The following is a 13105-nucleotide window of genomic DNA, read 5'->3' on the forward strand; positions in this document are numbered from 1 at the left end:
ATTTCAATAGATATGTATACACATGTAAAGCAGTTTCAATGTTATATAAAAATACACTTCATTGGTCTTATTGTGGTGACATTAACTTGGCACTCAAGAAAATGCTTCCAGGTGGCAGGCACCTGCTCTGGCTTTAAAATGCCAACCTCAAAACCTATAGTCAGGCACCAAAATGGGGAAGTGCAACAAACTACGTATTTCAGCACCTAGCAGTTTTGGCAGCTCATTTGGAACTGGTTATTGCCAGCTGGGCATTTTGCCATTTCCTTGAGGCAAAATTAAAGTGGAAGATGCAAGGGTTTTATTGTAATTTTCCACCACATATTTATATCATTATGGGTTTTGTGCTGCTCTAGTCCCCACACAGTCTCACTGAATATCTTCTTATTATGTCACTGAGATTTGAAGCAAATACAGGATGATGCAGTGAAAACAAGTGGGCACTGTGTATAGTAAATGATTGCTGAAGATAACACTATGCTTATCAGAATGGGCTACATCATTTGCAGGGCCCCTTGTTCACAAAGCAGAGGAAAAGTGCCATTAAAGGTACTAAAATATCAAGTGTTTTCCTTTCTTCCGCAGCTTCCCCTCAACCTGCCATGGTGTTATTTGCTACTTGATGTTGACATCCTTCAGGCACAGGGATATCTGCACAATAAATGCAGACCTTCCAGGGTTCTACCCCACATGCCCACCCACAGCTCACATAAACTGCCCACTGGCTAGCAGCTGAGTTCTCTCTCCTTCCAGCTGCCAGAGCAATGCTCTGTGCACCACCTAGGAGAGGTGAGCTGGGCATCTCCCTTTCCACACACAACTCTACTACGCAAGCCCACAAGCAGAAGAATGACCCCCAGGAGCACTACAGTCCCTACATGAGGATGCATTAGGTATCTAGTTCAGAAGTCAGAGGTTTGCCCCACTGAGGCACCACAGTGGCACTGCTAGAAGTTATGGTTACATCAATGCTCTGTTCTAAGACCTGTGGGGCTCTTGCTTCAGACCTTGACCCTCTCTGCCAGGGGCTGAGGACAGCAGCAATTGTTGCGCAGGATCAGGGAAGGAGGCCAGATTGGGCTTGTGATCCTCAGTGGTGGGGAAGCCAGAACTGGACAACAGCACAAATGGTCACCTGAACTAAGGCTTCAAGTCTTGGGCATGCTCCATTATCCCACCAGACTTCACTTATAAAACATAAATACAAATATAAAATCAAGGATTTCAAGACAGGAAATTCAGAGCATTACACCCCAAACAATTGTTCTCATCACTGAGTAATGAAGCCAGTCCTGATGCCTAAGAACCCAAGGCCTGTGCCCACTTCTTTAGCACATGTACTAAAATTGGACAATAGAGAGATTAGCATAGTACCTACACAAGGATGGCATACAAATTTGTTATGTGTTTCATATTTTTATTTTATATAACTAAATACACACACACACACACACACACACACACACACACCCAAAACAGAACACATAAAACTTGGGAAATCTGGATTGAGTGCCCATATCAATATCTTAGCTATGAATCTAAACTAGAGTTTTGCAAAATGTCATTGAGAAAAACATGCAGAGTTACAAAGGATATCTTTGTATTATGTCTTACAACTCCATATTTTAATTACCACTGCTAAAAAAAAGACCCAAGGCCTATTAAAAGGACACATGCAACATACAGGAAATCAATAGCAAAACTACCTATACCTAGATATAACCAGAACACTAAATTGAATATAATTTGACTTTAATATGTAAAAGAGCAATCCTTAAAATAACTTGCTTGAATACAAAATCTGCAAACACTATGTTCACCATGTTATTCCTCCTGTCAGAAGGAAAGTGTTCAGTTATTGTAGTTCATTTTCACACTGCTATAAAGAAATACCCAGACTTGGGTAATTTACAAAGGAAAGAGCTTCTGCATGTCTAGGGAGGCCTCAGGAAACTTACAATCAGGGCGGAAGGCGAAGGGGAAGCAGGCACCTTCTTCACAAGGAGGCAGGAGGAGAAGTGAGAGTGCAGGAAAAAGTTCTATGTATAAAACCATCAGGTCTTGTGAGAATTCACTCACTATCAGGAGAACAGCATGGGGGAAACTGGCCCCATGATCCAATCACTTCCCTCCCTCCATGCATGGGAATTACAATTCGAGATGAGATTTGGGTGGGGACACAGAGCCAAACCATATCAGTTATATTTTTTGTTAAAACTTACCTCATCTAGCCAGGCATGGTGGTTCACACCTGTAATCCCAGCACTTTGGGAGGCCGAGGCGGGTGGATCACCTGAGGTCAGGAGTTCTTGACTAGCCTGGCCTACATGGTGAAATCCTAGTCTCCACTAAAAATACAAAAAATTAGCCAGGCATGATGCCACATGCCTGTAATCCCAGCTACTCAGGAGGCTGAGGTAGGAGAATTGCTTGAACCCTGGAGGCGGAGGTTGCAGTGAGCTGAGATCATGCCATTGCACCCCATCCTGGGCAACAGGAGCGAAACTCTGTCTCAAACAAACAAACGAAAAAAACTTCTCTCATCTATTTAAGATAAAATGAAAATATGCATTCTAGAAACCACAAAAATACTCTGGAAACTTAAGTGTCTATGCGAAAGCATATCTTTATTTATAAAAAGAGGACACAATTGTATGTGGAAAAGCCCAAAATCAACTTTAAAATGTTAAATTCTTGAATATAGAAAACTGATCTACATACATTTTCAACTGGAAGTACATATTTGATGCTGGTACAGTTGCTTAAATTTTATATACAAAAGACAAAACATCTTGCCCATCAGATGGTGAAACATCACAAATATAATAGGGAAAATCTGAATTCTTCAGGCTGACTTCCCAGAGAACCTGAGCCAGACAAGAATTCTATGCTGCTCTTTAGGATTGTGTATTGCAAGTAGATGACCAAATGAGATTATTCTCACTACAGTTCTAGGGAGAGGGAGAGGGTGAAGCCAAATCTGTAGGGCCGCAGAGACAGACACTACCCAAAGAGCACCTATTTCTACTTAAACTGTTAGATGAGGTAATGGAAAAAACTTGCTTAACACCACAGGGCCTAGCACATTTGAAACACTCAACAGGTATTAGCAATTAATATCAACAATGTCAGCATGCTTGCACTCTGACCTGTTAAGGGAACACTGACTCTCAATGTAAATTACACATCCAATTATGATAGCTACCATTTCTTGCTCTGTCAGATGATGTTCATAGCCAAGATCAACCCACCTTTTGGTTCCAGCCAGGACTTTGCAGAGACCTGAACTGTATAAACAAAAAAAAAAGTTAGGGATCAAATTAGTTTTGCCAGGGCTAACTCTGTACCTCTGGGTAAACACTGAGCTGTTCATTAGCAAAATGGAATTTGAATTTCAAAGATGAATGAATATTCATTTACTTTGGGTAATTACATACTAAGGTATTCAAAATATATTTGTTGAATGAAAGACTGAATTAATGAATGGATATGTGCAGACTTCTCTCCAACCCAACTTTTAATTTTCTCTTTACCAGCTAAACTCCCTTGCAGCTTCATTTTAAAGTTAAAATATCAAAGTAGTAGAGAAGGAACCACAAATAAAACAGGTATTTTGCTCAGGACCACACTTGACTATATTGTCTGTCCCACTACATAATTAATCATTGCCAACCCCAGTCAAATGTGGGTATGGCAACAACACTGTGTCAGGGTTTGCCAGGTGTGGCAAATTACTGCATCTTCCTCTTTCCAAGTTTCAGCCTGGAGTCTAACAAAAAGCACTTAAGAACCTCCCAAGGCAGGGATCCTGACTACACCAGTGTACTAAGGAACTGGGCTTTTTCCCTGCCCGGTCGGGGGAACTCAAAGTTCTGAATAGCTAACCTCTTATGCCTGCATGTGCTTCAACTGCAGTCTGCATACCTGACTTTGATGCACTTTTTCAAAGGTATATGCAAAACCCTCTCCACTCAGCTTAGGCTCAGATCCCAGGCTGGCTGCTTGCCCTGTCTCAATGATTCCCTGCTGCCTCCATTGCTGGCACCGACACAAATGCAGCTTTGTATCTACTCACTACAAAAACCTTGAATCTGTTCTCTTCTCTCATTGATTCCTTAGCACTCGAAGCTAAGCTAATTATATTTTATGCAATTTAATTAACTATATGCAAAAATTTTAATGACTAAGCAAAATATAGGAAAGAGCCAACTTGAACTATATCACCACATAAACAGTGTAAAGGATGGTTTAATATTTAAATAAGTGCCAGTCTAAAGGAAGATGACAGAATGCACGTATTAACATAGATGAACAAACCCAAAGTGTTTTGTGTTTATTCTCATTTTCTAAATTGTGTCATTAAAATCAACTGTGGTTAATTCAGATCTATTTGAGAGGTTTCTCACTGACTTTAAAATGAAAAGCCTTCTTTAAAAAGTGCACCAAATGACCTTTTAATCATCAAGGAAAAAAAAATTCCACAGTTGACTGCACACTACAACAGTAAAGAATTAATCTTGTTATGGCAAGACTACCATTAGAAACATCTAAATTATTTAAGATAAATTAAACATAAGATAATTCGTTATTTCTTTCTATTCCTCTAGTAAATCATAGTTAACACGAATCCTGTAGAGAGTCTCATGATTTATATCCTTCCAGCATATTCTCACCTTTCCATTCCAGACGATCAAAATGTCCCTAGAGGGAAATTGTTGAGAGCAACATGGAAAACATGACAGTGAGGCGGAAAATCCAAGTTTAAAATACATGCCTTTGGCACAAACTCATGAAAAAACAAAACGAAACGTGGGAGAAATTTATTGATAGTAGTCTAACCATTATGAGATCCTGGAACAATTTACAGAACTATGCAATGGAACATTCACTGAGGATTCAGCTTAACACATCTTGTAACATCCACCCTTTCCGGATAGTGGAACATGTCTCCTTGTCTCAAGGTTCTTCCTAAGTGACTATTAAGAATGTATACACTTTAAAAGTCTAAGTAGATGCATAGTCCACGAAACACTTCCAGCTGTGCTTCTCAAATAGCACAATTCCAGCCCCATGTTTATTTTCCAGTAAACTACAGAAATCATAATGGCATTTATGTCTACCAGTTTAAATGTAGTATCTCTTCTTTACATATTAATAATACTCATTTCTTCATTAGCTTAAGACATTCTTGCTACCTTCAATATAGGTATAAGCAAAGGGAGCATTTTGATAAACAGCTTAGTCATGTCAGGCCGGGCGCGGTGGTTCACGCCTGTAATCCCAACACTTCAGGAGACCGAGGCAGGCGGATCACGAAGTCAGGAGATGGAGACCATCCTGGCCAACATGGTGAAACCCTGACTCTACTAAAAATACAAAAATTAGCTGGGCATGGTGGCACGTGCCTGTAATCCCAGCTACTCGGGAGGCTGAGGCAGGAGAATCACATGAACCAGGGAGTCGGAGATTGCAGTGAGCCGAGATCTCGCTACTGCAATCCAGTCTGGACAACAGAGCGAGACAGAGAGACTCCATCTCAAAAAAAAAAAAAATAAATAAACAACAGCTTAGTCATGTCAATAGCTCATTAAAACTCTTCTTAGAAGCCTTTTATCAGCAGTTCTGGGAAATCAGTCCAGAAAGAAAACCAGGCTTCCTGAGCTACCAACAATGAACAATAAAGCAAATAACTATGTGCCACACATTCAGGAATGACAACAGACACATGGTGGTAGTGAGATGATTTCACTCTTTTTAAAAATGTTTTATTGTTATTTAAATCTATTGTTATTATAGTTAAGAGAAAAATTGTTACCATAAATGCAACATTTAAATAAACTGGAGAGTTATTTGCTTTTTAAGTTCTCATGATATGAAGTCCAATATGTGAACTTCGTTTAATTTTCTATTATCCTTAAGTGCTAGGTGACCTTTTTCTCTTAAAATATAGCCTCAGCCATATCATGACGAATCACCAGAAGTTTACATTTACTCTGACTTTGTACCTCTTTGGTTTTAGGGTCTCTTTAGCTTCACTGACAGTTTTATATTTCAATGGATCGTAAAAGCTGTCATCCAGGATATTGTGTCCTCGATGTTGTAAATAATCTATTTTATGTGACCCTATGATTACTAAAAAATGGTTCCCACATATTGAAATGCCCTCAAATTCCTGGAATTCTAAGAGACCATATTTTCTCTGTTGCTTCCTTCAGCAGAAAATAAATGTAAACTACATATATTTGTAGTATTTGGGGACCTACTAGGCCCCCAAAATGATTCATTTTAAATACATTTAGATAAAGATGACATATTAAGGCCTGAAGGATTACAACTAATTTTTTCAAATATATATTTTTATACTTTACTTTTTATGTTGGCTTGAGCATTTTTGGAAGGTTGAGGACATGCTTCCTTGGGTCATCTTTGAAAGTATGTTTCTTTCAAGTTTACATACCTGGTATCTGTGAAATTTTGAACGAACATAAATGTTCTTCACAAGAACTACAGTGGGCTTCTGCCAAATCAAAATGAGGGCAGGCTGTGAGTGATCAGAGGCCCACTGGCACATAAACATATGTAACCTTTTAATAATGCCTTCTCCCAACTAAGCCAAGCACAAGGATGTGTGGCAAACTGACACATTTTGACTTTTGCAAAGATTTCAAAAAACATCCAGATTTCTTCACTGAAAGGTCCCCTATCACTCTGAAGACGACCCTCTGAAAAGCTGTGAACATTGGCTTTCACTAACTCACACCACAAGGGAAAAAGGAACAGTATAATAAGATTAAGAGGAAGGAGACTTATTTTTATTTAACAAATACATATCATTTGCTATATTATAGACACTGTTTTAAGTATCTGTAAGTATTGGTTCAATAATCCTCGTGACCTCTAACTTTATGGTGACCTCTAACTTTATGGTTAGGTATCATTATGTAACCTCTATTTTACAAATGACAATACAGAGGACAGGGAGATGAGGTAACCTGCCGGAGATCACTGGGCTTGTTAACCTCTAGGCCAGGATTTGAACCCAAGCAGCGAGACTCCAGAGTCATGCTCACAAGTGCCTTATCCTGCCTCTGCCAGCCACTGCTTCCCTAATTCTTCTTATAAATTCCACCCAAAAATCCAATAAAGAAAGAAAAGAAAACATTGTGATTACAAAGGAAAATAAAATTGTATAGCTTTGCCATTTTTTCTTCTCAGTTAAAGGCAACTATTTTTTCATTGAAAAAAGATTTGTCTTCTAAACACAAATGACAAAAACAGCAGGGAAGGAAATGCTATTTTCAAGTTTGTAGGAGGTTATCATAAACAATGAAGACAGAAAAACAAATTAAAGTTGTAAAAAAAATGGCATTTGACAGTATTTCTTCTACCTTGCTGCCTATGACAATTTGACTGCACTGTGTTCAGTGGCTGTACAGAGCACCCTAGGGTGTGAAAATGAAAGATGACCACGCTTGGAAAGAAAAGAGAAGCATATTGTAAGCAAGTGTAAATGCACAGTAAGGTCTGAATGTTGTGGAAATAAGCCCAGGCTGCTTCTCAATTCATGAGTTTAGCTGAGATGGCAGAACAGATGACAAACAACAACAAACAGAAACACCATACCACACAATTCTCTCCAATATTGGGGATAAATATCCACAGCAGTTTATTTAATTTGATGCTAATTTTCTTTCTTGTTTAACCAGTCTAAATATTTGCTATCTATTAAATATTCATGTATTGTGTTTTAATACCTTCAGGTTTTCATTCTGTAAGGAATTAATTTTTAAGTACCTGTAGTCAAAATAGTGCACTTTCCTCAAAATAACAACAAAAGCCTTTATTCAAAGACTTAATATCAATTAATTGATCAAAATAAGGGTCTGAAAGAGAATTCGATCTTCTTAACATTTAACATTTCAAAACTGAAAAGAATACTTCATTTGAAAAAAAAAAAAAAGAAAAGTTAACCTATGCTCCAGTACAACTATTTCGTTTGGTTTTAATATCAACGGAAACTCAGTAATAATTATTTTATTTCTCCTTGCAGTATCAGAAAGAGCCTAGTTATTTACAAAATATTGGCATATTCAATCTGTTCCTCTTAAAATGTAAACTTTTTAAAAAATGATGTTTTATTTCTAGGTGAAGTTTCATAATTAGTATCAGTTTACTCTAAGAAAATTAAGCAATAACTTTAATGTACTACTTATTCATATTAGATATACTAATAACCCATTAGTACTTCAAATCTAGCTACCAGTTAGTTTAAGAAAAATTAGCAAAATCTACTGACCTATTAAATCCCAAAATAAGAAATTTCCTATTAAAAAGGGGGTGGGGGTACACTGTATTCTTCAAAAAGTCAATGTCAGAAAATACAAAGAAAGGCTATGTAAATGTCTGCATTAAAGGAAAGTAAGGAGACAACAACAAAATGCACTGCCTGACCCAAGGCTGTATCCTGTACTGGAAGGAAAAATATACTCTAAAGGAAGTTATTGGCTCAATTGATAAAACTGAAATATAAATGGTAGGTTAAAGTATTTTATTAATGACAAATTTATTGATATTGATCATTGCACTGTAGTTTTATAAAACAATACCTGATCCTTAGGAAACACATATTGATGTGGATAGGTACAAAGGGCCATGGTGTATAATATCCTCAGACAGTTCAGGAATAAAAAAAAGTCTGAGACAGAAAGAGAGAGAGCACACAAATAATAAAGCAAATAGGGGCCAGGCGCGGTAGCTCACGCCTGTAATCCCAGCACTTTGGGAGGCCGAGGTAGGTGGATCACGAGGTCAGGAGCTCAAGACCATCCTGGCTAACACGGTGAAACCTGTCTCTACTAAAAATACAAAAAATTAGCCAGACGTGGTGGCAGGCACCTGTAGTCCCAGCTACTTAGAAGGCTGAGGCAGGAGAATGGGGTGAACCCAGGAGGCGGAGCTTGCAGTGAGCTGAGATCGCACCACTGCAGTCCAGTCTGGGTGACAGAGCAAGACTCCGTCTCAAAAAATAAAATAAAATAAAATAAAGCAAATGGGGTAAAATGTTTAGCTGAATCTAGGTAAAAGCTAGAGGAATATTCTTTGTGTTATTTTTACTGTTGGCAAATTTTCTGTAAATTTGAAATTATTTCCAGATTAGAAGTAAAAACAACAACAATGAAACACTATCGACCTGAACCAACAGTATGAATTCAACTCCACGAAGAACACAAAAGCAGAGTCCCTGATGTTTGCCCTCAAGGTATTGATATTACTTTGTAGATGGTCGCAGACATTCAAGTCGGAAGAGATGTTGGTCCACAGAGAGTGCCAGTTATTTCTAATATGAAGATCTCTCCAGAAAGCTTCATCCACTATAAACTCAGCCTCCACAATGAGAAGGTGAGGCATATCCACCCTAAACACAATGGTTACGGAATCATAAGGACACCCCACATTACCCCTGGAAATAAGGTTCATTCATACCACCAATATAGAGGCAATACTTTCTGGCTACTACCTGAGTGGTCTGACTCAGCGAATATTTATTTAATGCCTACTACGTGCAGGCACCAGGCTATGTGCTAGGAAAAGATTAATAAACTTTGGCACTAGCTTTAAAGGAACTCACAGGCTAAGCAGAAAAAAGCACATATATTCTGTAATTAAAATAGAATCTATGAAATGCCGTTGTAACAAAGGTGTGTGCCAAGTGTTCTGAGAAGGCTTCAGTGAATAGATGAGACCAAACTTTTTTAGTTATTTAATAAATATTTACTCCGCGTCAGAGAAAGGAACCTTAAGGAGGAGTACGTGCTCCCCTAGTTGACAGGAAAAGAAGTGAGAAGGGAATTCCAGGGAAAATCAACTAATAACACAAGAGAATGGCAGGAAGTCAACCAAGTAAAGGTGTTTTCATTGAATAATAAGCAGATCAGTATGGCTGGGAACACAGCATCTCCAGGGAATATGGATAATGGGGAAGATAAACCAATTAGGGCCAGATGCTGAATGGCCTTGTATAACACGCTAAGGAGCCACAAGATCATCCTGTGGAGAGAATGGTAGAATATTTTCAACATTAAAAAGGTAAAGAAAGGGGAGGGAGAAAAGGAACAGCAGCTCACATAGTCTTCAAATGTGATCAGAGCTTGAATTGAGACAACATCGACAAGGAAAGAGGCACATATGAAGTGGAATGAGTTGTGCTCAGCAACCCACTGATTGTGTAGGATGAGATGTAATGGGGGAAGGGGGTTAAGATGATGCAGCTTTCTAGCTTAAACTCTGGGAGTCATTAACAGTGATGGAGGGAAATGGGAAAAGATGAAGTCAGTTTTGAACATGTTGAGTTTGAAATTCAAGTGTAGTATGCTTAGAGATGTTCAATAGAGACTTTATAATTACAGGAGATACACTGAACTTCAGAATAGAAGTTAGGGTAAATATAATGAATTTTTACATGTTCAGAATAGATTTTAGGGTAACACTGAGGATGATTAAATACACGACTGTGTTCTTGTATTCTCTCAGGTTGATTGCATAGATTGAGGAGACAGTTGAGATAGACATCTTATGATTGTCAGAAAGATATCAATCCAAAGGAAGGAAGGAGAATAAGCAGCAGCCAGAATTCTGTGGTAACTCAGAGTACACAGCTCTTGGTTTGTGGGTTAGGTACTCAGTGACCACGGTTCCACTAACACTCAATTCACTAAGGTCTATTAGTGAAGTGCCGGATGCTTTGCTAGATCCTGGCTGCTATCATATTAGCCTGTTTTCTGTTCTATCTGAATGACATACTGACTTTTAAGTTTGAATAGAGACAGAGTTCAAGTTAAGTTCTCATTCTATTCACTCTCTCCTTACACACTGAATTGCAAAATTAAACAAAGGACTTTATTTTAAAAGGAAGCAAAATCAGGGACACACTGGAACTTTTATAGACATTCAGGGCTTATAAAGCAACACAAAGGAAAAAAGGTTCACAAACTAATTCTTGAACACATTCACCCCTCTTTTAAAAATTACTGATGGGCAAAATATCATAATAAACCATTGTTAAAATAATACAAATGTTCTGATTGCAACATGGCAATTCTAGGCAATTCTGGGTTAAACAATAGCATCCTCCACATGAATGCCTGCAGATGCACAGCTGAGACCATGTGTGCCTGCACACACACCCACACACACAACCTCCTCAAGCAGACAGACTTCACAGTCAGAGCAACCTTTTAAACACTTTGCCTTTATCACCCACAGAGACCACCAGTCTAGTGCAATCATCTACCCTCTCATAGAGACTGTGATACCTGTAATCAGTAGCTCAGCATAGCAACCAGGTTTTACAACTAACTCCATGAACCAATTTGTTTCATATTTAATTTTTCTTTTTAAATTTTATGATTAATGCACTGCCCAGATCTTCAATGTTTTTGGCCTCCCAGGTCACTATGGAAAGCAATCTGTTTTTCTCGTACAATCATTTGAATAAATAATGCCCAGTCATCTGACTGCAAGTATTCATTACACATGAGCTATAGAAAATAATCACTCACAGATCAAGTTTACTAGCTTCAAAACAAATGATGCAGAATGATTTCTATAGAATTCTTGAAGTGGTTTCTTCAGAAATGATCCGAACTTCATCTTGTAGGCATTGCACAATTTTCCTTTTTCATTTAGTGAGTATTTATCTTGGGTCAATATTCACTTTATGCCTTTCTAATTCGGCAAATAAAGGCTCAGATCCAAAATGGCTTTGCCGTTTGTCTAGCATGTTAACAGAGCAATAATTATTTTAGTGCTTCAATCTGGACAGTCAAAAAGATGACCTTATTTTGAACCTCCTGTAAGAGAGACAGTACTGTTTATAAATAAAATCTCATGCTGAGAAATCCTTAGCTTCCTAAGGAAGAAAGCAATCACTGTGTTTGCAGGCAGCTAATGTTCTGCCCTTTACTTTAGATATATAGTATCTAGATTTTCATCAACATTTTTTTAAAATGCAGATCTAAGTACAGAATCCTGGGTTTTGTTCATGCATATCTGGAAACTATTCTGTTTAGGGAATATCCCACAAGCAGCTAGGATGCAAAAGGGACATTCTTTACTGATTCTTTTTACAAAGAAAATACTCCCACAGTTCTAGTTCAGTCCCATGACATTCTTAAAGGGACATCTAACTAAAGAAGAGCTAGATGTTTCTGTGAAGAATCAAAATGTTTTTTAAAAAAATTCTCCAAAGAAATTTTAAAGTAAAGCCAAAAGTAAATTAACAAAAGATGGATTCAAAATTGGAAACAATGCAGCCAGGTTTAAAAGTCACATTTTGAATTAAACAGGCCCCAACTCCAACATTTATAGGCTAGGTGACCTTAGACAAGTTGTTTGATTTTGCTTGGACTCCACCTGGAAATAATTGAATATACTATGTGTGAATCAACTAAGCCCAGCACTGAGTACCCATAGGCACTCACTTTCTCCTTGGCTTCCCATTTGATACTGTAAATAACAACATCATTAGAGAATTCCATAATTTTCACATTATGTGAATGTGTGGTTTGGTTTATATTTCAGTGATTATTTGCCAGTCTGTACACAAAGAATATCACAAAATATTCCCTTTTGGTATATGTTAAATTCCCATCACAAGTGAATTTACAAGCTGTTATTTTTAATATTTGTTATTTGTAGAGCTTATGTGTTCCAAGAATAATGCAAAAGAAAAACCCATTCAAATGCAGATGTTAAAGTATGTATTTAATTAATAAATATAAACAAGCTCATAATTTTAAAATATCCTGGATCCTGACCCCATTGAATTGATAGCTCTAAATGATAGAATCATCGAATGAATACTGTATTGCCACTTCTTTTGTGCTACAAATACAAATACAGAACACTCTTTAATGGAGCACTGTCCTCATTATATAACCGACCACTGACATAAAAGGGAAGAAGGTCAAGTCCACTTTTGAAAAGCTCTTAAGTAACACGTCAGAGGACAGAAACGTTAGGATGAGACCATTATAAGTTGCTGATAGAAGAGGAAAGATAAAGTTTTTAATCTTTGATTCTCAATTGTAAAATTCCAAAATATCAC

General features: G+C 37.7%; 1 protein-coding gene and 1 non-coding gene across 4 annotated transcripts in view; one reads left to right on the top strand and one right to left on the bottom strand.

The window, feature by feature from the left end:
• The window catches only part of PRKD1 (protein kinase D1), a 365049-nt gene that overhangs the window by 243910 nt on the left and 108034 nt on the right, over positions 1-13105 (bottom strand). The gene's annotated exons all lie outside the window — the stretch shown is intronic.
• Positions 1317-1419, top strand: LOC112629519. Its single transcript, XR_003120626.1, has one exon. It is a non-coding gene; the product is annotated as a U6 spliceosomal RNA (small nuclear RNA).

The sequence above is a fragment of the Theropithecus gelada genome, chromosome 7b (assembly GCF_003255815.1).
Source record: "Theropithecus gelada isolate Dixy chromosome 7b, Tgel_1.0, whole genome shotgun sequence".
NCBI classification, from domain to species: domain Eukaryota; kingdom Metazoa; phylum Chordata; class Mammalia; order Primates; family Cercopithecidae; genus Theropithecus; species Theropithecus gelada.